The sequence below is a fragment of the Pollicipes pollicipes genome, unplaced genomic scaffold (genome assembly GCF_011947565.3).
Source record: "Pollicipes pollicipes isolate AB1234 unplaced genomic scaffold, Ppol_2.1 Scaffold_7262;HRSCAF=8765_pilon_pilon_pilon, whole genome shotgun sequence".
NCBI classification, from domain to species: domain Eukaryota; kingdom Metazoa; phylum Arthropoda; class Thecostraca; order Pollicipedomorpha; family Pollicipedidae; genus Pollicipes; species Pollicipes pollicipes.
In genome coordinates this window covers 14958787-14984703 of record NW_023597055.1, presented here as the reverse complement: position 1 = coordinate 14984703, position 25917 = coordinate 14958787, and positions in this window count along the sequence as shown.

Genomic DNA, 25917 nt, shown 5'->3' with positions numbered 1-25917 from the left:
ACAAAAGGATGAAACAAAATGTACTATTTGTTCGCATCAAGTGGATGTCCACTTAGGATGATTGAAAAGGGTAAATACCTTACCAAAACATTCTCCAGACGATGTACACAGACGACACAGCCACTTTCAAACCATGGAAGCCATGTACAATTTATAGTGCGTCATCAACCACAAAACCGCATTGGAATGTAGTAAGAAATGGTGCATGTAATAAATAACATAAATTCTCCAGAGCGCCTAAGTAAAAATAACTACTAGTTGTGCCAAAGCTGATTCCCTAAAGAACTATTTGTGTGGCCTGTTGATAGAAGTGCCACCTACATCAACCATATTTTTACGTGAGCTACCATGTTTTATGACTCTGATATGGGCCGTAAACCATCATGAATCTATGTTTTACTGTAGACTGCTAACATAGGAGAGAAATAACACAAAGCTGCATGATAAGTTGCATTCCGCACTTCTGAAACGGATTTACACAGATAGAAACCCGTGTATTCATTCAGGTTCAAAGTACAGCAACTCCTAACGCCGGCTCAGCTGATTCGGCTTCAGCAGACGGAAGACAGGTGTTGTTGAATGACCGAGCGAGGTTGTGGCGGTGGAGCAGGATACAGCGGTACCAAAGGTGCTCAAATGAATAAGGCCTTGTCAAACAGCTGAATGAGGTTAACAGTGCAGTCAGCAAAAGGCATCCGCTGAATGGCATGGAGGTAAGATCAATGTGCAGACTGTTTGGTGCATGGGTGTGCCAGCATAGCCCAGACCACGCTGGGCTGAAGTTCCTGGTGTTTTGTTTGCATATGATCACCATCACAGCATTATGATTTCTTCAGTATTTCTATCAGATTTACTTTCTTCCCTCATGGCGAGGTCAGAATTCTGAGGGCTTTTGTAGGTGTTGATACCATGGGAAACCTGTGCTAGAACCCTTAGGCTGCATAGTATTGATATTTTTGTCAAACCTGTTAAAAATACTTCCATGCAGTATACCAATTTATAATTCATGAGCATTCATTGCTTGTTGGAGGCCATTAACAATGAAGGGGCAACAGCTGAATCCCAGTCATTGCTCCTGCATATAAGTGCGCTGCTTCTGAAGCCAGAAATGAGGTTCAAAAGGATTCAGATGTGTAGACCCTCACATCAGATGTGTAGACTCAGATGTGTAGATTCAGATGTGTAACAATATACAAGATCAATTTAGTTTTAGATGTGGGCATGACCAGAAAGTGCTGGAATGTAGATTGTTGCGATGCGTGTTGGTATTATGATCAGGTGATGCATGTTGCGAATCAATCAGCCTTTATGGTGTAAGCAAATGAACCATTCTCAATGTATGCACATGTTTGTTAATGCAGGCACACATATATGCTTTTAGGTGTGAGATCCAATTGATGCTTAAAAGAAATTCTCAATTTTGTTTTGTTCGCAAAGACCTTGGTTCATCAAACTGATCTAACCTCATGCAATTCCACGGTAAGTATGCCATGCTTTCACTCGTGAAAAAAAGACGAGGAAGATTGGATGATGCATCAGGGTATCGAAGCAGCATTCATGTGTGAAACAATGCGCACATTTCACCCATCTTCGCCAGACACGTCCTTCCTTGCTGCTGAAAATCCATGTCCACATCTCCCACGCGCGAAGCCGGAGCGGCGGCAACGTTATACAAGACGCACAAAGCACCCGCCGTTTCAGCGCCAATTATTAGCAACGTCTGTCGCAGGCGCGCCAAACTCGTATTACACACTGGGATTATATAAACGTCTTGATAATTGTTTTCTTTCCTTATGCACCCCAATGTCCGCAGGTACACAACGTTTGAACCGTAACGTAGTCGGGTCACCACCACTTGTCGACAGGTCACAGTCACCTCGGTCAGTGTGGACTTGAGAGGTTCTATGGAAACGCTTGCTTACGATGCTAGGTCTCCGTGCTATAAACGACTTATTTTTTACGTGTTGTCTTGGAACACCACCAAGATATGGACTATAATGAAATACGTTTGGAAGTAGTACTGCAACTGCTCACCATTCAAAAGAAGTTATCTGTGAAATGCGCAAAAATTGTGGGAATCTCGTTTTTTACGTCAATGTTAACATACCTTAATAGCAAGCGAATACCGCTGCCCTACGACAGGTCGACCTACTGCCCTACGGCAGTAGGTCGACAACGGAGTGTTAGATGAAACGAAGCATCTCTAAGATATTTTTTAGGCAGAGCATCAATTGAATGACCAAAGTCCATTGATCTTGGGTCAGGTAGGGAGGTCGGCCCAGGATCAAAACCAACCTGTTTTGTCGCTATACGGCTTGCTGCATGAAGCAGTTTATGGTGCTCACCTCGGAATGATTGATTACAAGAACCGCATTAGACATTTTCAGTGGTCTTCTTAAAAGTCAGAATAGGTCACTGACCCCAGCTGACTCAGGTCAACATTTCGTTTTTAGGAACTTACTACCTTGCGTTAACTTTGTCGCTCATTCGAATGCGAAACTCAATGCAGTGTTCTATGATTTTTCAGAGATGCATGGCTTTGTATAACACCGCGTTGTTGCATCGGATTGAACGATTCCCTAGAAATTGACTTCGCTGATTCCGTGGCCTGACTTTGACCTGCCGTAGGTCGATGACCTTACGAGTTGTATCTAAATTTTCTGGACCAAACGAGCCGCTATTCAATTGTCTACAGCCATGAAAAAATTGCACGGATACGCTGCAGTTCGAAAGCCATTCCAGAAAACTTCGAGGGGTCAATTTGACCCCCACTCGAGGGCGTGTTAATGCACTCTCGTTGACGTCCACAAATTCGTTTCCATTCATACGTACTAGTGGTCGTCAAGGAGATATAGACTGAATTGAAGTAATGACTGACGATTGCTGCTTGCTTTGTCCCCTGAATGTTCCTGAACTCTTACAACTATAGCTCGCTGCCTCAAACAAAACAATGAAAAGTGGAGCATAATTGACAGACAATTTGAATTTACTGCTCATCGTTGTTCCCACACTCAGATGACGTTAAAGTAATGATGTTTTTTTTCTCCTTTCTGCTTCTTATTTGACAGGGAATAAAGCTATCAGTGCTGACATATGCATGAAGCAGGGCATCTCGTTAGCCGTAATCGGGGTTCTATGGGTCATCGTGACATAGCATGATTTAGCACCTGGGTGCATCTAAAGCTACAAACAACTTTTTCCAACCTGATTCGTAAAACGATGCATCTCCTCAGACAAAAGCAAGAAACACATAACATCAGCGCATTTTCCCAGATGCAACCATGCTATGAGACAGCACGTTGCACAAACGTAACACTGCGAGCGCAAAGTGCGTAGCTGTTAGCACACTTGTTGCTACAGCGGATGGCGCCAGTTGCCTCCAGTTGACTCATTCTCGACTATTTAAGACCATGGTTGAATGCCGTGTCATCAGTACCTTGCCAGCAGCCAGCGCAAGAACCTTCCGTTCTTACAAGTTTATTCCGTTGCCTTACAAGTTTCTTACGTTCCTTCCACCATGCTCCGTTTTGGCCTCCTGGTCCTGTGCTTGGTCGTGGCCGCCACGGCTAATCCCGCTAAGGTGGGAGTGAAAGGACACACCCACCAGTCTCTGACGGATGCGTATAATGCCATGAACACCGACGGCGACGACTGCGTCACCACGGCTGAACTCAACGCTTATACCGCCACCCTGAATTCAGACGCAGCAGCGATCAAGTCGGATGTGGGAAAGCTGGCCGATGATGCCTCCCGACGCAAGTGAGGCACATGCAGTGTCACCGGCGGAGTGGCGAGTCCACCACCGGCCAACCATGGAACAACTCCGTCAGGAATCAGAAGACTTTTCGGAGAGGAGGAAATGTATCAAGAAATGGCGACGCTTTTTCATCAACTAAGAAAACAATCGTCAGATGTTGGGCAAAATGGGCTCTCTTGATCCGTTGGCCAATGGTAAAAGACAGCCCGTAATGTTTTCGAGCGAGGTCTTAGGATACGAAATATATGTGTTAATACAGACCCATCTGTTACCACCCAATGTGAAAAGTTTCACATGAGTTTATCCTTTCGCAAGTCACATCACTGATATTTTTGAAGAAGTGGTTTAGTCTGGCCGTTGCTACCTATGGACTTCCAAAAGTGCGATGATCATAGACACGATGATGACACATGATGTCCATAACATGCCAGATTTTACTAGTTGCATTTTTCGAAGTCCCTGCCACACGTTGTCAGTCAGAGGTTACAGTGCCTGAAAGAGGTCGTGTGGAGACAAGTGGCCCGAGTCGACCAAGAGCGGTTCTTGAGGGGTCCGAAGAGGGGCCCAAGGGTCTCTGGAGACCAGAGATCAAGGGCCCGAGTGGAAAGCTGAACGACCCAAAACTGTAGATGAAGATCACATGTAAGACGCGCGCCCGTAGGGCCATGATGCCAAATGTCAGATAGAGATCATCTTGCGTCTGTTGGACACACCTGAGACAGAGCATTTAGAGATCACCAACACCGAACAGTCGGCTCCGTGCCGGTCTGAGATCGGGGAGCCCATTAGCCAGGCAGGGACACGGCCGATCCTGCGACTTCCACTGGTCCGTGATCACACTAATGTGGGGCTCGTGTGACGTTCAGGGGCCCACAGTGCCTAATAGCGTAAATCCGTGTCAACAAGGGGCCTCGAGTTGTTCGAGAAGACTTCTTCGCCATAGACGGGGGCGAGACTCGAATAACGGAAGGCGTCTTGTGTTGACCCTGACACTCTGACAACGAAAGGAAACATGACAGCTTATGATGATTGCTTTCATTGAGGCAATGGAATGGTTTTGTGTCAGTCAGGGTGCCAGTTCCGAATTGTCTGCACTCCAGTCCAATTCCAGCATGGTCCTGTTAAGGCGAACTGGAGTCTATGTACCTATTACTAGACCACCGGAGGCGATAAGAGACCTTTCTGCGTTAATGTGTGTTCTTGTACCGATCAAGGGGAAAACTGCGCCGATCATGAGGCCTTCTATGTCAGGAGGCGGACTCATGAGATATGATGCATCCGTCATGACCGAGCGAGGTTGGGGCGGTGGAGCAGGATAGTAGGGTGACCACCACCTGTCGACAGGCCACAGTCACCTCGGTCAGTGAAAACTTCAGAGGCTCTATGGAAACGCTTAAGTACGATGCTAGGTCTCCGTGGTACGAACGAATTATTTCCCTTTGCAAAGGAGTTGTCTTGGCATACAACCAAAATATGGTCTATAATGAAATAGCTTCGAGGGAGCACTGCAACTTCTCACCACCCAAGAGAGCTCAAAGTATCTGTAAAGTGAGCAAAAATTGTGGCAATCTCCTTTTCTGCATCAATATTAATATACTATTATAACAAGTGATTAACGCTGACCTACGGCAGGTCGACCTACTACCCTACGGCACAACGCTGACCCACAGCAGGTTAAAGTCAGAACACGGTTTCAGCGAAGTCAACGTCTATGGAATCGCTTAATCTGATGGTACAACGGTGTGTTAGATGAGGCCAAACATCTCTAAGATACTTTTTAGGCAACGCATCAATTGAATGACCAAAGTCCATTGACTATGGGTCAGGTAGGGAGGTCGGCCCGAGATTAAAACCAACGTGTTTTATTACTCTACAGCTTGCTGTATGAAGTAGCTCCTGGTGCTCACTTCGGAATGATTGATTATAGGAACCGCGTTAGGCATTTCCAGTGGTACTCTTAAAAGTCAGAATAGGTCACTGACCTAAACTGACTCAGGACGATAATTCGTTTTCAGGAACGTACAACCTAGCGTAAACTTTGTCGCTTATTCGAATGCAAAACTCAATGCAGTGTTCTATGATTTTCGTAGCCGTGACATTCTAAGGTCGAAAAAGGTCACCGGCTTTAAAAGGGAATGTGACATTTTGCTTACAAGAGGTGTCTGGTTATGGGGACACATCGCACACAAATGTGGAGTTTGACATTGCTTGGCACCATATTCATGACCTGGGAGCCTGAAAACTTGACCAAGTGAGTTGATTTACAGACCAACACACCCTGCCAATTTAGTGTCTCTAGCCCCCTTAGATGCTGAGATTTCAAGGCAGTCAACTTGACCCCCAACCGAGTGGAGGGTATCCAACAAGCCAACCGGGCGTGTTAAAAGTGGACACTCACACAGCCCGTTCTTTTGGTCTCAATCTGTGTTTAATTTTGATATTGTTTCTTGTACCACATCTCTGTCACAAAATCACGCATCAGCGTATCCTCAAGAAAATTAGACATGAAAACATCAAACCAGTTAACCAAGACGACAAGATGACGGTCACCACCTACTATAAAAATCACCCAGTTCTGAATGAAAAATAATTTAACAGCCAACTCTGACCCCGTGAAACGAACCAACATCGCTTACCAATTTCGTTGTGACGTAGGCGATTGCAGGTTTCTAAAGCAATCAAACTACGTTCTTGTCATTACCACCACACTTTCAATGTGGTTGACAATGCACTTGGCTGATGTGCCCGAAGAGAGCACGTGAGGAAAGAACACGGGCGGAACACAAACCGAGACGGCTTCACCAGAAACACTACCATCATAATATCATCAAACAGGAGGAAGCTTTGTGTTCTGGAGGCTGTCATGATTAAAACATCGTCACCGCAACTAAACAAGTAAGCCAACCACGCAGGCACCCTTCACCTCAGTTAGGATCGATCGATAACATCCATATATGGTATATCGCACTATTCATCACGTGTTTTGCCTTTTGCATTCTTCTGCTCCTAAGAAAAAATGCCGACCACATAAGGTAGATCCTATAAAATATGGTGATGAAATTGAAGTTGATGAAACCTAATTGCTACTACCTTACTGGTTATACTTACCTGTAATATATTATGATATATTCGTCACTTCTATACGGCGTGCGTTTGCCTTCGAAAATGGAATATTTAATTTTGAAACTCAAGTAAAGATTAATAGATACCAAACATCGGCAAGCTTCTTTTCAATTCCAATGATGAGGAGGGAGCCATAATCAGAAAACTCGAGCAAGGACAGCAAAACATGACAAAATATACCTGCACTTGTCTTTAACAGCACTTACATAGAACACAATCTGCTGCCTAAATGGATACAAAATGTATATACATAAATATATATATATATATATATATATATATATATATATATATATATATATATATATATATATATATACATGTGCATATATTTATTTGCATATGTGATAGTCTCTTATTGCGTGCGAGCTGGCCATTGTTTGCATGCAAAAGTGACGCCTGATGCCGGGTTACACAAATTCGTTTCCATGCACGACACGCATCTTTAAGATGCAATAAGATATAGATTGCATCGCATCGTAGTAAAAGTTCACAATTGCTCCTTGTATAATACCCTTCATGTTGGACATCTCATAAAACGGTTAATCTCTGAAAAGTTCAATTTTCTGAAAAAGAATTCAAAAATTGTGCATCACCAGATAGTTTTGAATATATTTCTCAGCATCCTCCCGACCATGAAGCTCAAATAATCGTTCATTTTTTTGTTCCTGGTCTTACTTATTTGACACGGAGTAAAGCTATGCGTACCGCCTTATGCATAAAGCAAAGCGTTCTGCCTGCCGCAAGCCACGTCCTACGGGTCATCATGACATAGCGAGATTCACGACCCGGCTGCAGTTAAACCCACAAATAGGTATTTATCATGCAAATCTTAAACCACCTATCTCCCCAGACAAAACCGAGTAACACAATACCGACACATTTTCACAGATGGCACTATGCTATGAGATAACGTGTTCAACATGTTGATAACATGCTGTTGATTGCGTCATTCCTTCCCACTGCGCAGCGTCTTTCGGCTCCCATTCTGGCGACACGGGACGGGATCCCATGGCCGATACCTTAGAGGGAGGCATCCCTTAGAGGGATGCATCATATCACATGGGCCCGCCTCCTGACCCGAAAGGCCCTATGATCCGCACACTTTTCCCTTGGATCGGTACAAGAACACGCATTAACGCAGCAAGGTCCCTGATCGCCTCAGGTGGTCCAGTAATAGGTACATAGACTCCAGTTCGCCTCAACAGGTCTAGGCTAGAATTGGCATGGAGTGCAGACAATTCGGAATTGGCACCCTGACTGACACAGAACCATTCTATTGCCTCAGTGCGAATAATCATCATAAGCTCTCAGGTTTTCTTTCATGTCCGGAGTGTCCCGACCAACACGAGACGCCTTCCGTTATTCGAGTCTCGTCCCCGCCTCTGGCGAACAAATCTTCTCGAGCAACTCGAGGCCCCTTGTTGACACGGAATGCGCTATTAGGCACTGTATGCCCCTGAACGTCACAGGAGCCCCGCATTAATGTTTTCACGGACGAGTGTAAATCGCAGGCTCGGCCGTGTCCCTGCCTGGGAAATAGGCTCCCCAATCTCAGACCAGCACGGAGCGGACTGTTCGATGGTGGTGATCTCTAAATGCTCTGTCTCAGGTGTGTCCAACAGCTGCAAGATGCTCTCTAACTGACCTTTGGGATCATGGCCCAACGGGCAGGTGTCTTAAATATGACCTACCACCAACACTCTTGGCCGTTCAGCTTCCCATTCGGGCCCTTGATCTCTGGTCTCCAGAGACCCTTGGGCCCTCTTCGGGCCCCTCAAAAACCGCTCTTGGTCGACTCGGGCCACTTGCCTCCACACGACCTCTGTTAGGCACTGTAACCTCCGACTGGCAACGTGTGACAGGGACTTCGAAAAATACAACTAGCACAACTTCGCTTGTTAATGTCGAAAATCATGTGTTCTTATCATGTCTATGATCATTGCACAGCTAGGAGTACACAAACTAGCAGCGGTTAGACTATACCCCTTTTAAAAGAAATCACTGATGCGACTTGCGCAAGGATAGACACGTATGAAACTTTGCACGTCGAGTGGTAGCAGACGGGTCTGTATTGACACATTTATTTCGTATCCTAAGAACTCGCTCGAAAACATTACGGGTCATCTGTTTCCATTCGTCACGGGATCAAGAGAGCCCATGTCGCACAACATCTGGCGACTGTTTTCTTAGTTGGTGAAAAAGCGATGTCATATCTTGAGACATTTCCTGCTCTCAGAAAAGTCTTCTGATGCCTGACGGAGTTGTTCCATGACCGGCCAGTCGCGGACTCGCCACTCCGCCGGTGACGCTGCATCCGCCTCACTTGCGTCGGGAGGCATCATCGCTCATTTTTTCCACATCCGACTTGATCGCTGCTGCGTCTGAATTCAGGGTGGCGGTATAAGCGTTGAGTTCAGCCGTGGTGACGCAGTCGTCGCCGTCGGTGTTCATGGCATTATACGCATCCGTCAGAGACTGGTGGGTGTGTCCTTTCACTCCCACCTTAGCGGGATTAGCCGTGGCGGCCACGACCAAGCACAGGACCAGGAGGCCAAAACGGAACATAGTGACGGAAGGTGTTTGCGCTGGCTGCTAGCAAGGTACTGGTGATACGGCACTGAACCACCGTCTTAAATACGACAGAAATGAGTCAACTGGCTTCATTCGTTGGAGCAACAAGTGCACTAACAGCTACGCACTTGGCAGCGTGTTACGTTTGCACAACGTGTTATCTCAAAGCACGGTGCCATCTGTGAAAGTTCCCTAATGTTATGCGTTTCCTGTTTTTGGCCTAGGAGATATATCGTTTTACGAATTAGGTTGGGAAAAAGTTGTTTGTAACTTGAGCTGCAGCCAAGAAGAGAAACACGCTATATCATGATGACCAACAGAACACCGCTTACGGCAGGCAGGGTGCTCTGCTTCATGTATAAGACAGCACCGATAGCTTTATGGCTTCCCAAATAATTGGGACAAATGAGAAAAAAATTGACGATTAGTTCGGCCTCATGCCTTTGTCGAGATGATGATGAGCAGTTAATTCAAAGTCACCTGACATTCAATCACAAGTTTTGATTTTTTTCTTTTTGAAGCAGCGAGCCACAGTGTTATGAGGTGACCAACATTCAGGGTATTATTGACGTAGTACGACACAGTACGGGTCGTGGGCTCTAACTTGTGACCTTAGAGGACCTATCTCCTGTTCAAATGCGTTTATGATTGCAGAGGTGGCCCGACTGGAGACGCCCGTAGCGATCTGCAACCAGCGCTGCGTGGGCCAGGTTGTCCTTGTTCCTCTTGGCGGCGCGGCAGTCGACAAGAAGTCGTCTGTCTATCCCACGGCGTCATTCACGCTCGCCTTGTCATGCTTTGTCGCTCGCATTCAGATGTGACCAGAACCCGAATTTCTGACATGTTGGAAACCCTTGGCTTCTGATGTTTTCTTTCGCCGAATTGATTGACCATGAAATCAATATTAATCCTTCCGCTCCAGGCGAGTGTCGCGGCTGCGGGGGCGAAGAGAGGAGTACTAACAATAAGACTCGGAGAGCCGCCGGCGCAAGGACAGGCACGCCGGCGGGACGGACTGTGGGCACAATGCCGTGCCTCTAACGAAGCCGCTCCCGTAAAGGGATGAAACAAAATGTGATATGTATTCGCATCAAATGGATATTCACTTAGAATGATTCAACAGAGTAAATACCTTACCAAAACATGCTCCAGACGAGGTGCACAGACGACGGAAATATGATACAAAAGGATGGAAGCTATTTACAATTTAAGGTGTGTCGTCAACCACAAAAACGCATTGGAATATAGAAAGAGGTGGTGCATGCAATAAAGAACGTATATTCTCCAGAACCTGAAGCAAAAATATTTTATAGTTAAACAAATGCTGATGCCTTAAAGAGCCCTTTTTGTGCCCTGTTAATAGAAGCGCCACCTGTATCAAACATATTTCTGAAGTGAGATATGATGTTTTATGGCTCTGATAAGGGCCGGAAATAATCATGAAGTTATGTTTTCGTGTAGACTGTTGATTATGGGTGGGAAGTAAAAAAAAACTGCATGCTAAACTGTACTGAAGACTTCTCATCGGGTTTACAAAAGTAAAAATCCATATATTTATTCAGGTCCAAAGTATAGTAACTCCTGGCGCCGGCTCAGCTGAATCGTCATTGGCAGACGGGAGACAAGTGTTGTTAAATGACCGAACGAGGTTGCGTATATCAGGCGTATCTTCATGAAAACTAGATCTGAAAACATCAAATCCTTCAACCGAACGACAAGGCACCGGTCGGCACCTACTATAAAAACAGAAAGGTCGCCCAATTCTTCATGAAAACTAATTTAACAGCCAACTCTGACCCCGTGAAACGAACCAACGTCGTTTACCAATTTAGGTGTGACATATGAAATCGAAGGTTTCTAAAGCAATCAAGCTACGTTAGTGTCATTACCACGACACTTTCAAGGTGGTTGACAATGCACCTGGCTGACGTGCCCCAAAAGAGCACGTGCGGAAAGATACGGCCGGAACATCAGCCGAGACGGCCTCACCAGAAACACTGCCATCATGATGTCATCAAACGGGAGGAAGCTATGTGTTCTGGAGGCTGTCACGATCAAAACATCGTCACTGCAACTAGGCAAGTAAGCCAACTCCGCAGGCACCCTTCACCTCAGTAAGGAACGATCGATACCATCCGTTTATGGTATATCGCACTATTCAGCACCTGTTTTGCCGATTGCATTCTTATGCCCCTGAGAAAAGATGCCGACCGCCTAAGGTAGGTACTAAAAAACTTGGCGATCAAATCGAAATTGATGAAACCTATTTGCTCCTACCTTATTGGCTATACCTACCTTTAGTATATGATCACATTTTCGTCACTTCTATGCGGTATGCGTTTGCCTTTGAAAATGGAATACTTAATTTCGAAACTGTGGTAAAATCAATAGACACCAAACATCGGCGAGCTACTTTTCAATCTCAATGATGAGAAGAGAACCATAATTTGAAAATGCAAGCAAGGACAGAAAACCCTTATGAAATGTATCTACACTAAAGTCTTTAACAGCACTTGCATTAAATACATTGTTCTGCGTACTTAGGGCAATACATAAATGTATATATATATATATATATATATATATATATATATATATATATATATATATATATTCGATCGGCGGCATTCGACAAGAAGTCGTCTGTCTGTCCCACGGCGTCATTCACGCTCGCCTTGTCATGCATTGTCGCTCGCATTCAGATGTGACCAGAACCTGGATTTCTGACATGTTGAAAACACTCTGCTTCTGATGTTTTCTTCCTCCGAATGGATCGACCATGAAATCAAACTTAATCCTCCCGTCCCAGGTGCGAGGGTCGCGGCCGCGTGGGCGACGAGGGGTGGCAGTAACATGGAGAAGACTCGGAGAGCCGCCGGCGCGAGCGCGGACACGCTGGCGGGACGGACTGTGTGGAATACCTGTGACAATTGTCAAATGCAGAAGTGACTTTGGACGTACTGAGTGTAACAGTGAGCCGGAGGCGAGGCACCGAACAGCAAAACTTACATGTTCACAAAAACCATTGCCAGCGGTGGGCCAATACGACTCCTCATAGCTATTCCCTCTATCTGTCTGTAGAGGGATTGATGGAATGGATCACTCCAACACTAGGGATATTCTGTACCTCAACACCTTGCTCACGGTCCAAAAGACTGGCAAGCAACTTTACATCAAGTACACTCAATACATCAACTGTTACACCACACACTCCATACGTACTCCAAATTTTACATCAAGCCAATCTGAGGCCCTCTCATCTTGCCCTTCAAATCAGCTGACCCCATGAAAATCAAAATGACGGCATTTCACGCACAGCTTTTGAGGGCACAATGCCTTGCTTCTAACAAAGCAGCTGCCATAAAGGGATGAAACAAAATGCAATATTTATTTGCATCAAATGGATGTCCGCTTAGGATGATCCAACAGAGTAAATACCTACCAAAACATGCTCCAGACTACGTACATAGACGACAAACCCGCGATACAAGCGATGGAAGCCATGCACAACTTAAAGTGTGTTATCAACCACAAAAACGCATTGGAGTATAGTCAGAAGTGGCGCATGTAATAAATAAGATAAGTTCTGCAGAACTCTTAGGCCAAAATAACTTCTGGTTGAGCGAAAGCTGATTCCGTAAAGAACCAATCTTTTGGCCTGTTGATAGAAGCGCCACCTGTATCAAACATGTTTCTTAAGTGAGCTATCATGTTTTATGACTGATATTGGCCGTAAACCATCATGAATCTATGTTTTAGTGTAGACTGCTAACATAGGAGGGAAATAGCACAAAGCTGCATGGTAAGCTGCATTCCGCACTTCTTAAACGGATTTACACAGATATAAACCCGTGTATTGATTCAGGTTCAAAGTACAGCAACTCCAAAGGCCGGCTCAGCTGATTCGGCATCAGCAGACGGAAGACGGGAGTTGTTGAATGACCGAGCGAGGTTGTGGCGGTGGAGCAGGATAGTCGGGTCACCACCACTTGTCGACAGGTCACAGTCACCTCGGTCAGTGTGGACTTGAGAGGTCCTATGGAAACGCTTATTTACGATGATAGGTCTCCGCGCTATGAACGACTTATTTTTTTAAGTGTTGTCTTGGAACAGAACCAAGATATGGACTATAATGAAATAGGTTTGGAAGTAGTACTGCAACTTCTCACCATTCAAAAGAAGTTAAGCTATCTGTGAAATGCGCAAAAATTGTGGCAATCTCGTTTTTTACGTCAATGTTTACATACCTTAAGAGCAAGGGAATACTGCTGACCTACGACAGGTCGACCTACTACCCTACGGCAGCAGGTCCACAACGGAGTGTTAGATGAAACGAAACATCTCGAAGATATTTTTTAGGCAGAGCATCAAATGAATCACCAAAGTCTATTGACCTTGGGTCAGGTAGGGAGGTCGGCCCCAGTTTAAAACCAACGTATTTTATCGCTCTACGGCTTGCTGTATGAAGTAGTTTCCGGTGCTCACTTCGGAATGATTCATTACAAGAACCACATTAGACGTTTTCAGTGGTCTTCTTAAAAGCCAGAATAGATCACTGACCTAAGCTCACTCAGGTCAACATTTCGTTTTTAGGGACGTATTACCCAGCGTTAACTTTGTCGCTTATTCTGATGCAAAACTCAATGCAGTGTTCTATGGTTTTCGTCACCATAATCTTCCAAGGTCTGAAAAGGTAACTGACCTTAAAAAAGCATGTGACCTTTTGCTTAGAACAGATGTTTAGTTCTAGCGACACTTTGAACACAAATGCGGAATTTTACATTGCTTGGCACGAAATTCATGACCTAGGAGCCTGAAAATCTGACCCCAGTGAGTTTAGTTACAGACCAACACACCCGGTCAATTTGGTGTCTCTAGCCTTTGAGTTTCTGAGATTTCAAGGCGGTCAACTTGACCCCCACCCGCGCGGAGGGTATCCAAGAAGCCAACCGGGCGTGTGTTAAAGTGAACACTCACACAGTGAACACAGTGTTCACACAGTGAACACACGAAACTTTAGTCACAATAATAGACACCAAGCATAGGCGAGCTACTTTTCAATCTAAATGATGTGAAGAGAGCCATAATCACAAAGCTCGAGGAAGGACAGCAAAAAAACCTTATAAAATGCACCGACACTGAAGTCTATAACAGCACTTGAAAGAAGAAAATTTGCTACCTAAATATACCAATTTATTTATATATATGAATATATATGAAAATATATGCATCTATGTATGCATATATTTATAGGCGTATGTGATAGGCTCTAAATGCGCGCTTGTTGGCAACTGCTTGCATGCATGCGTGACGCCTGATGCCGAGTTACATAAATTTGTGTCCATGCACGACAGGTATTTTTAAGATGCAATGGGATATAGCTGCATTGCATCTTAGTAAAAGCTTATGATTGCTCCTCGTATAAAACATTGCATGTTGGTCATATCATAAGTCTGTGACTGGTGAAAAAAATAATTTTCTCAACAAAAAATCAAAAATTGTGCATCATCACCAGAGAATTTTGAAGTTCTTTCCCAGCATCATATCGAGCATGAAGGTGAAATAACTGTTCATTTTTCTTTTCCTGCTTCCACTTACCTGACACGGAATAAAGCTGTCCGTACTGCCTGCAGTAAGCGGCGTTCTACGGGTCATCATGACATAGCGAGTTTCACGACCTGGCTGCAGCTAAACCAACACACCGCTATTTCCCATTTAAGACTTAAAACCACATATCTCCCCAGACAAAACCCAGTGACACAACACCGACGCATTTTCACAGGTGGCACCATGCTGTGAGATAACATGTTACACAAACGTACCACTGCGAGCGCAGAGTGCGCTGCTGTTAGTACATTTGTTGCTGCAAGGGATGGCGCCAGTTGCCTCCAGTTGACTCATTTCTGTCGTATTTAAGACGGTGGTTCAGTGCCGTATCTTCAGTACCTTGCTAGCAGCCAGCGCAAACAAGTTCTGTCACTATGTTCCGTTTTGGCCTCCTGGTCCTGTGCTTGGTCGTGGCCGCCACGGCTAATCCCACCACTGAGGGAGTGCGAGGACACACGCACTTGACTCTGACGGAGGCGTTTAATGCCATGAACACCGACGGCGACGACTGCGTCACCACGGCCGAACTCAACGCTTATACCGCCACCCTGAATTCAGACGCAGCAGCGATCAAGTCGGATGTGGAAAAGCTGGCCGATGATGCCTCCCGACGCAAGTGAGGCGGATGCAGCGTCACCGGCGGAGTGGCGAGTCCGCGACTGGCCGGTCATGGAACAACTCCGTCAGGCATCAGAAGACTTTTCTGAGAGCAGGAAATGTCTCAAGATATGACATCGCTTTTTCACCAACTAAGAAAACAGTCGCCAGATGTTGTGCGACATGGGCTCTCTTGATCCCGTGACGAATGGAAACAGATGACCCGTAATGTTTTCGAGCGAGTTCTTAGGATACGAAATAAATGTGTCAATACAGACCCGTCTGCTACCACTCGACGTGCAAAGTTTCATACGTGTCTATCCTTGCGCAAGTCGCATCAGTGATTTCTTTTAAAAGGGGTATAGTCTAACCGCTGCTATTTGTGTACTCCTAGCTGTGCAATGATCATAGACATGATAAGAACACATGATTTTCGACATTAACAAGCGAAGTTGTGCTAGTTGTATTTTTCGAAGTCCCTGTCACACGTTGCCAGTCAGAGGTTACAGTGCCTAACAGAGGTCGTGTGGAGGCAAGTGGCCCGAGTCGACCAAGAGCGGTTTTTGAGGGGCCCGAAGAGGGCCCAAGGGTCTCTGGAGACCAGAGATCAAGGGCCCGAATGGGAAGCTGAACGGCCAAGAGTGTTGGTGGTAGGTCATATTTAAGACACCTGCCCGTAGCGCCATGATCCCAAATGTCAGTTAGAGAGCATCTTGCAGCTGTTGGACACACCTGAGACAGAGCACTTAGAGATCACCACCATCGAACAGTCCGCTCCGTGCTGGTCTGAGATTGGGGAGCCTATTTCCCAGGCAGGGACACGGCCGAGCCTACGATTTACACTGGTCCGTGAAAACATTAATGCGGGGCTCCTGTGACGTTCAGAGGCATACAGTGCCTAATAGCGTATTCCGTGTCAACAAGGGGCCTCGAGTTGCTCGAGAAGATTTGTTCGCCAGAGGCGGGGACGAGACTCGAATAACGGAAGGCGTCTCGTGTTGGTCGGGACACTCTGGACATGAAAGAAAACCTGAGAGCTTATGATGATTATTCGCATTGAGGCAATAGAATGGTTCTGTGTCAGTCAGGGTGCCAATTCCGAATTGTCTGCACTCCATGCCAATTCTAGCCTAGACCTGTTAAGGCGAACTGGAGTCTATGTACCTATTACTGGACCACCTGAGGCGATCAGAGACCTTGCTGCGTTAATGCGTGTTCTTGTACCGATCCAAGGGAAAAGTGTGCGGATCTTAGAGCCTTTCGGGTCAGGAGGCGGGCCCATGTGATATGATGCATCCCTCTAAGGGATGCCTCCCTCTAAGGTATCGGCCACTGGGATCCCGTCCCGTGTCGCCAGAATGGGAGCCGAAAGACGCTCTGCAGTGGGAAGGAATGACGCAATCAACAGCATGTTATCAACATGTTGAACACGTTATCTCATAGCATAGTGCCATCTGTGAAAATGCGTCGGTATTGTGTTACTCGGTTTTGTCTGGGGAGATAGGTGGTTTAAGATTTACATGATAAATACCTATTTGTGGGTTTAACTGCAGCCGGGTCGTGAATCTCGCTATGTCATGATGACCCGTAGGACGTGGCTTGCGGCAGGCAGAACGCTTTGCTTTATGCATAAGGCGGTACGCATAGCTTTACTCCGTGTCAAATAAGCAAGACCAGGAAGAGAAAAATGAACGATTATTTGAGCTTCATGGTCGAGAGGATGCTGAGAAATATATTCAAAACTATCTGGTGATGCACAATTTCCGAATTTTATTTTCAAAAAATTGAATTTTTCAGAGATTAACCGTTTTATGAGATGTCCAACATGAAGGGTATTATACAAGGAGCAGTTGTGAACTTTCACTACGATGCGATGCAATCTATATCTTATTGCATCTTAAAGATGCGTGTCGTGCATGGAAACGAATTTGTGTAACTCGGCATCAGGCGTCACTTTTGCATGCAAACAATGGCCAGCTCGCACGCAATAAGAGACTATCACATATGCAAATAAATATATGCACATGTATATATATATATATATATATATATATATATATATATATATATATATATATATATATATATATATATATATATATATATATACATTTTGTATGCATTTAGGCAGCAGATTGTGTTCTATGCAAGTGCTGTTAAAGACTTAAGTGCAGGTATATTTTGTCATGTTTTGCTGTCCTTGCTCGAGTTTTCTGATTATGGCTCCCTCCTCATCATTGGGATTGAAAAGAAGCTTGCCGATGTTTGGTATCTATTAATCTTTACTTGAGTTTCAAAATTAAATATTCCATTTTCGAAGGCAAACGCACGCCGTATAGAAGTGACGAATATATCATAATATATTACAGGTAAGTATAACCAGTAAGGTAGTAGCAATTAGGTTTCATCAACTTCAATTTCATCACCATATTTTATAGGATCTACCTTATGTGGTCGGCATTTTTTCTTAGGAGCAGAAGAATGCAAAAGGCAAAACACGTGATGAATAGTGCGATATACCATATATGGATGTTATCGATCGATCCTAACTGAGGTGAAGGGTGCCTGCGTGGTTGGCTTACTTGTTTAGTTGCGGTGACGATGTTTTAATCATGACAGCCTCCAGAACACAAAGCTTCCTCCTGTTTGATGATATTATGATGGTAGTGTTTCTGGTGAAGCCGTCTCGGTTTGTGTTCCGCCCGTGTTCTTTCCTCACGTGCTCTCTTCGGGCACATCAGCCAAGTGCATTGTCAACCACATTGAAAGTGTGGTGGTAATGACAAGAACGTAGTTTGATTGCTTTAGAAACCTGCAATCGCCTACGTCACAACGAAATTGGTAAGCGATGTTGGTTCGTTTCACGGGGTCAGAGTTGGCTGTTAAATTATTTTTCATTCAGAACTGGGTGATTTTTATAGTAGGTGGTGACCGTCATCTTGTCGTCTTGGTTAACTGGTTTGATGTTTTCATGTCTAATTTTCTTGAGGATACGCTGATGCGTGATTTTGTGACGGAGATGTGGTACAAGAAACAATATCAAAATTAAACACAGATTGAGACCAAAAGAACGGGCTGTGTGAGTGTCCACTTTAACACGCACCCGGTTGGCTTGTTGGATACGCTCCGCTCGGGTGGGGGTCAAGTTGACTGCCTTGAAATCTCAGCATCTAAGGGGGCTAGAGACACTAAATTGGCAGGGTGTGTTGGTCTGTAAATCAACTCACTTGGTCAAGTTTTCAGGCTCCCAGGTCATGAATATGGTGCCAAGCAATGTCAAACTCCACATTTGTATGCGATGTGTCGCCATAACTAGACACCTGTTGTAAGCAAAATGTCACATTCTCTTTTAAAGCCGGTGACCTTTTTCGACCTTAGAATGTCACGGCTACGAAAATCATAGAACACTGCATTGAGTTTTGCATTCGAATAAGCGACAAAGTTTACGCTAGGTTGTACGTTCCTGAAAACGAATTATTGTCCTGAGTCAGTTTAGGTCAGTGACCTATTCTGACTTTTAAGAGTACCACTGGAAATGCCTAACGCGGTTCCTATAATCAATCATTCCGAAGTGAGCACCAGGAGCTACTTCATACAGCAAGCTGTAGAGTAATAAAACACGTTGGTTTTAATCTCGGGCCGACCTCCCTACCTGACCCATAGTCAATGGACTTTGGTCATTCAATTGATGCGTTGCCTAAAAAGTATCTTAGAGATGTTTGACCTCATCCAACACACCGTTGTACCATCAGATTAAGCGATTCCATAGACGTTGACTTCGCTGAAACCGTGTTCTGACTTTAACTTGCTGTGGGTCAGTGTTGTGCCGTAGGGTAGTAGGTCGACCTGCCGTAGGTCAGCGTTAATCACTTGTTATAATAGTATATTAATATTGATGCAGAAAAGGAGATTGCCACAATTTTTGCTCACTTTACAGATACTTTGAGCTCTCTTGGGTGGTGAGAAGTTGCAGTGCTCCCTCGAAGCTATTTCATCATAGACCATATTTTGGTTGTATTCCAAGACAACTCCTTTGCAAAGGGAAATAATTCGTTCGTACCACGGAGACCTAGCATCGTACTTAAGCGTTTCCATAGAGCCTCTGAAGTTTTCACTGACCGAGGTGACTGTGGCCTGTCGACAAGTGGTGGTCACCCTACTATCCTGCTCCACCGCCCCAACCTCGCTCGGTCATGACGGATGCATCATATCTCATGAGTCCGCCTCCTGACATAGAAGGCCTCATGATCGGCGCAGTTTTCCCCTTGATCGGTACAAGAACACACATTAACGCAGAAAGGTCTCTTATCGCCTCCGGTGGTCCAGTAATAGGTACATAGACTCCAGTTCGCCTTAACAGGACCATGCTGGAATTGGACTGGAGTGCAGACAATTCGGAACTGGCACCCTGACTGACACAAAACCATTCCATTGCCTCAATGAAAACAATCATCATAACCTGTCATATTTCCTTTCGTTGTCAGAGTGTCAGGGCCAACACAAGACGCCTTCCGTTATTCGAGTCTCGCCCCCGTCTATGGCGAAGAAGTCTTCTCGAACAACTCGAGGCCCCTTGTTGACACGGATTTACGCTATTAGGCACTGTGGGCCCCTGAACGTCACACGAGCCCCACATCAGTGTGATCACGGACCAGTGGAAGTCGCAGGATCGGCCGTGTCCCTGCCTGGCTAATGGGCTCCCCGATCTCAGACCGGCACGGAGCCGACTGTTCGGTGTTGGTGATCTCTAAATGCTCTGTCTCAGGTGTGTCCAATAGACGCAAGATGATCTCTATCTGACATTTGGCATCATGGCCCTACGGGCGCGCGTCTTACATGTGATCTTCATCTACAGTTTTGGGTCGTTCAGCTTTCCACTCGGGCCCTTGATCTCTGGTCTCCAGAGACCCTTGGGCCCCTCTTCGGACCCCTCAAGAACCGCTCTTGGTCGACTCGGGCCACTTGTCTCCACACGACCTCTTTCAGGCACTGTAACCTCTGACTGACAACGTGTGGCAGGGACTTCGAAAAATGCAACTAGTAAAATCTGGCATGTTATGGACATCATGTGTCATCATCGTGTCTATGATCATCGCACTTTTGGAAGTCCATAGGTAGCAACGGCCAGACTAAACCACTTCTTCAAAAATATCAGTCATGTGACTTGCGAAAGGATAAACTCATGTGAAACTTTTCACATTGGGTGGTAACAGATGGGTCTGTATTAACACATATATTTCGTATCCTAAGACCTCGCTCGAAAGCATTACGGGCTGTCTTTTACCATTGGCCAACGGATCAAGAGAGCCCATTTTGCCCAACATCTGACGATTGTTTTCTTAGTTGATGAAAAAGCGTCGCCATTTCTTGATCCATTTCCTCCTCTCCGAAAAGTCTTCTGATACCTGACGGAGTTGTTCCATGGTTGGCCGGTGGTGGACTCGCCACTCCGCCGGTGACACTGCATGTGCCTCACTTGCGTCGGGAGGCATCATCGGCCAGCTTTCCCACATCCGACTTGATCGCTGCTGCGTCTGAATTCAGGGTGGCGGTATAAGCGTTGAGTTCAGCCGTGGTGACGCAGTCGTCGCCGTCGGTGTTCATGGCATTATACGCATCCGTCAGAGACTGGTGGGTGTGTCCTTTCACTCCCACCTTAGCGGGATTAGCCGTGGCGGCCACGACCAAGCACAGGACCAGGAGGCCAAAACGGAGCATGGTGGAAGGAACGTAAGAAACTTGTAAGGCAACGGAATAAACTTGTAAAAACGGAAGGTTCTTGCGCTGGCTGCTGGCAAGGTACTGATGACACGGCATTCAACCATGGTCTTAAATAGTCGAGAATGAGTCAACTGGAGGCAACTGGCGTCATCCGCTGTAGCAATAAGTGTGCTAACAGCTACGCACTTTGCGCTCGCAGTGTTACGTTTGTGCAACGTGCTGTCTCATAGCATGGTTGCATCTGGGAAAATGCGCTGATGTTATGTGTTTCTTGCTTTTGTCTGAGGAGATGCATCGTTTTACGAATCAGGTTGGAAAAAGTTGTTTGTAGCTTTAGATGCAGCCAGGTGCTAAATCATGCTATGTCACGATGACCCATAGAACCCCGATTACGGCTAACGAGATGCCCTGCTTCATGCATATGTCAGCACTGATAGCTTTATTCCCTGTCAAATAAGAAGCAGAAAGGAGAAAAAAAAACATCATTACTTTAACGTCATCTGAGTGTGGGAGCAACGATGAGCAGTAAATTCAAATTGTCTGTCAATTATGCTCCACTTTTCATTGTTTTGTTCCAGGCAGCGAGCTATAGTTGTAAGAGTTCAGGAACATTCAGGGGACAAAGCAAGCAGCAATCGTCAGTCATTACTTCAATTCAGTCTATATCTCCTTGACGACCACTAGTACGTATGAAGGGAAACGAATTTGTGGACGTCAACGGGAGTGCATTAACACGCCCTCGAGTGGGGGTCAAATTGACCCCTCGAAGTTTTCTGGAATGGCTTTCGAACTGCAGCGTATCCGTGCAATTTTTTCATGGCTGTAGACAATTGAATAGCGGCTCGTTTGGTCCAGAAAATTTAGATACAACTCGTAAGGTCATCGACCTACGGCAGGTCAAAGTCAGGCCGCGGATTCAGCGAAGTCAGTTTCTAGGGAATCGTTCAATCCGATGCAACAACGCGGTGTTATACAAAGCCATGCATCTCTGAAAAATCATAGAACACTGCATTGAGTTTCGCATTCGAATGAGCGACAAAGTTAACGCAAGGTAGTAAGTTCCTAAAAACGAAATGTTGACCTGAGTCAGCTGGGGTCAGTGACCTATTCTGACTTTTAAGAAGACCACTGAAAATGTCTAATGCGGTTCTTGTAATCAATCATTCCGAGGTGAGCACCATAAACTGCTTCATGCAGCAAGCCGTATAGCGACAAAACAGGTTGGTTTTGATCCTGGGCCGACCTCCCTACCTGACCCAAGATCAATGGACTTTGGTCATTCAATTGATGCTCTGCCTAAAAAATATCTTAGAGATGCTTCGTTTCATCTAACACTCCGTTGTCGACCTACTGCCGTAGGGCAGTAGGTCGACCTGTCGTAGGGCAGCGGTATTCGCTTGCTATTAAGGTATGTTAACATTGACGTAAAAAACGAGATTCCCACAATTTTTGCGCATTTCACAGATAACTTCTTTTGAATGGTGAGCAGTTGCAGTACTACTTCCAAACGTATTTCATTATAGTCCATGTCTTGGTGGTGTTCCAAGACAACACGTAAAAAAATAAGTCGTTTATAGCACGGAGACCTAGCATCGTAAGCAAGCGTGTCCATAGAACCTCTCAAGTCCACACTGACCGAGGTGACTGTGACCTGTCGACAAGTGGTGGTGACCCGACTACGTTACGGTTCAAACGTTGTGTACCTGCGGACATTGGGGTGCATAAGGAAAGAAAACAATTATCAAGACGTTTATATAATCCCAGTGTGTAATACGAGTTTGGCGCGCCTGCGACAGACGTTGTTAATAATTGGCGCTGAAACGGCGGGTGCTTTGTGCGTCTTGTATAACGTTGCCGCCGCTCCGGCTTCGCGCGTGGGAGATGTGGACATGGATTTTCAGCAGCAAGGAAGGACGTGTCTGGCGAAGATGGGTGAAATGTGCGTATTGTTTCACACATGAATGCTGCTTCGATACCCTGATGCATCATCCAATCTTCCTCGTCTTTTTTTCACGAGTGAAAGCATGGCATACTTACCGTGGAATTGCATGACGTTAGATCAGTTTGATGAACCAAGGTCTTTGCAAACAAAACAAAATTGAGAATTTCTTTTAAGCATCAATTGGATCTCACACCTAAAAGCATATATGTGTGCCTGCATTAACAAACATGTGCACACATTGAGAATGGTTCATTTGCTTACACCATAAAGGCTGATTGATTCGCAACATGCATCACCTGATCATAATACCAACACGCATCGCAACAATCTACATTCCAGCACTTTCTGGTCATGCTCACATCTAAAACTAAATTGATCTTGTATATTGTTACACATCTGAATCTACACATCTGAGTCTACACATCTGAGTCTACACATCTGATGTGAGGGTCTACACATATGAATCCTTTTGAACCTCATTTCTGGCTTCAGAAGCAGCGCACTTATATGCAGGAGCAATGACTGGGATTCAGCTGTTGCCCCTTCATTGTTAATGGCCTCCAACAAGCAATGAATGCTCATGAATTATAAATTGGTATACTGCATGGAAGTATTTTTAACAGGTTTGACAAAAATATCAATACTATGCAGCCTAAGGGTTCTAGCACAGGTTTCCCATGGTATCAACACCTACAAAAGCCCTCAGAATTCTGACCTCGCCATGAGGGAAGAAAGTAAATCTGATAGAAATACTGAAGAAATCATAATGCTGTGATGGTGATCATATGCAAACAAAACACCAGGAACTTCAGCCCAGCGTGGTCTGGGCTATGCTGGCACACCCATGCACCAAACAGTCTGCACATTGATCTTACCTCCATGCCATTCAGCGGATGCCTTTTGCTGACTGCACTGTTAACCTCATTCAGCTGTTTGACAAGGCCTTATTCATTTGAGCACCTTTGGTACCGCTGTATCCTGCTCCACCGCCACAACCTCGCTCGGTCATTCAACAACACCTGTCTTCCGTCTGCTGAAGCCGAATCAGCTGAGCCGGCGTTAAGAGTTGCTGTACTTTGAACCTGAATGAATACACGGGTTTCTATCTGTGTAAATCCGTTTCAGAAGTGCGGAATGCAACTTATCATGCAGCTTTGTGTTATTTCTCTCCTATGTTAGCAGTCTACAGAAAAACATAGATTCATGATGGTTTGCGGCCCATATCAGAGTCATAAAACATGGTAGCTCACGTAAAAATATGGTTGATGTAGGTGGCACTTCTATCAACAGGCCACACAAATAGTTCTTTAGGGAATCAGCTTTGGCACAACTAGTAGCTATTTTTACTTAGGCGCTCTGGAGAATTTATGTTATTTATTGCATGCACCATTTCTTACTACGTTCCAATGCGGTTTTGTGGTTGATGACGCACTATAAATTGTACATGGCTTCCATGGTTTGAATGTGGCTGTGTCGTCTGTGTACATCGTCTGGAGAATGTTTTGGTAAGGTATTTCCCTTTTCAATCATCCTAAGTGGACATCCACTTCATGCGAACAAATAGTACATTTTGTTTCATCCTTTTGTGGCAGCTGCTTTGTTAGAGGCAAGGCATTGTGCCCTCAAAAGCTGAGCGTGAAATGCCGTCATTTTGATTTTCATGGGGTCAGCTGATTTGAAGGGCAAGATGAGAGGGCCTCAGATTGGCTTGATGTAAAATTTGGAGTACCTATGGAGTGTTTGGTGTAACAGTTGATGTATTGAGTGTACTTGGTGTAAAGTTATTTTCCAGCCTTTCGGACCGTGAGCAAGGTGTTGAGGTACAGAATATCCCTAGCTTTGGAGTGGTCCATTCTATCAATCCCTCTATAGACAGATAGAGGGAATAGTTATGAGGAGCCGTATTGGCCCACCGCTGACAATGGTTTTTGTGAACATGTAAGTTTTGCTGTTCGGTGCCTCGCATCCGGCTCACTGTTACACTCAGTGCGTCCAAAGTCACTTCTGCATTTGACAATCATCACAGGTACTCCACACAGTCCGTCCCGCCAGCAAGTCCGTCCTCGCGCAGGCGGCTCTCCGAGTCTTCTCCATGTTACTACCACCCCTCGTCGCCCACGCGGCCGCGACCATCGCACGGGGCGCCTGGGGCGGAAATATTAATTTTGAGTTCATGGTCGATCCATTCGGAGGAAGAAAACATCAGAAGCAGAGTGTTTTCAACATATCAGAAATCGGCTTCTGGTCACATCTGAATGCGAGCGACAATGCATGACAAGGCGAGCGTGAATGACACCGTGGGATAGACAGACGACTTCTTGTCGAATGCCGGCGCCTCCGAGAGGAACAAGGACAACCTGGCCCACGTAGCACTGGTCGCGGATGGCTATGGGCGCCGCCAATCGGGTCACCTGTGCAATCATAAACACATTTGAACAGGAGATAGGTCCTCTAAGGTCACAAGTTAGATCCCACGACCCGTACTGCGTCGGACTACGTCAATAATACCCTGAATGTTGGTCACCTCATAAAACTGTGGCTTGCTGCTTCAGAAGGAAAAAAATCAAAAAAATATGCTTGAATGTCAGGTGATTTT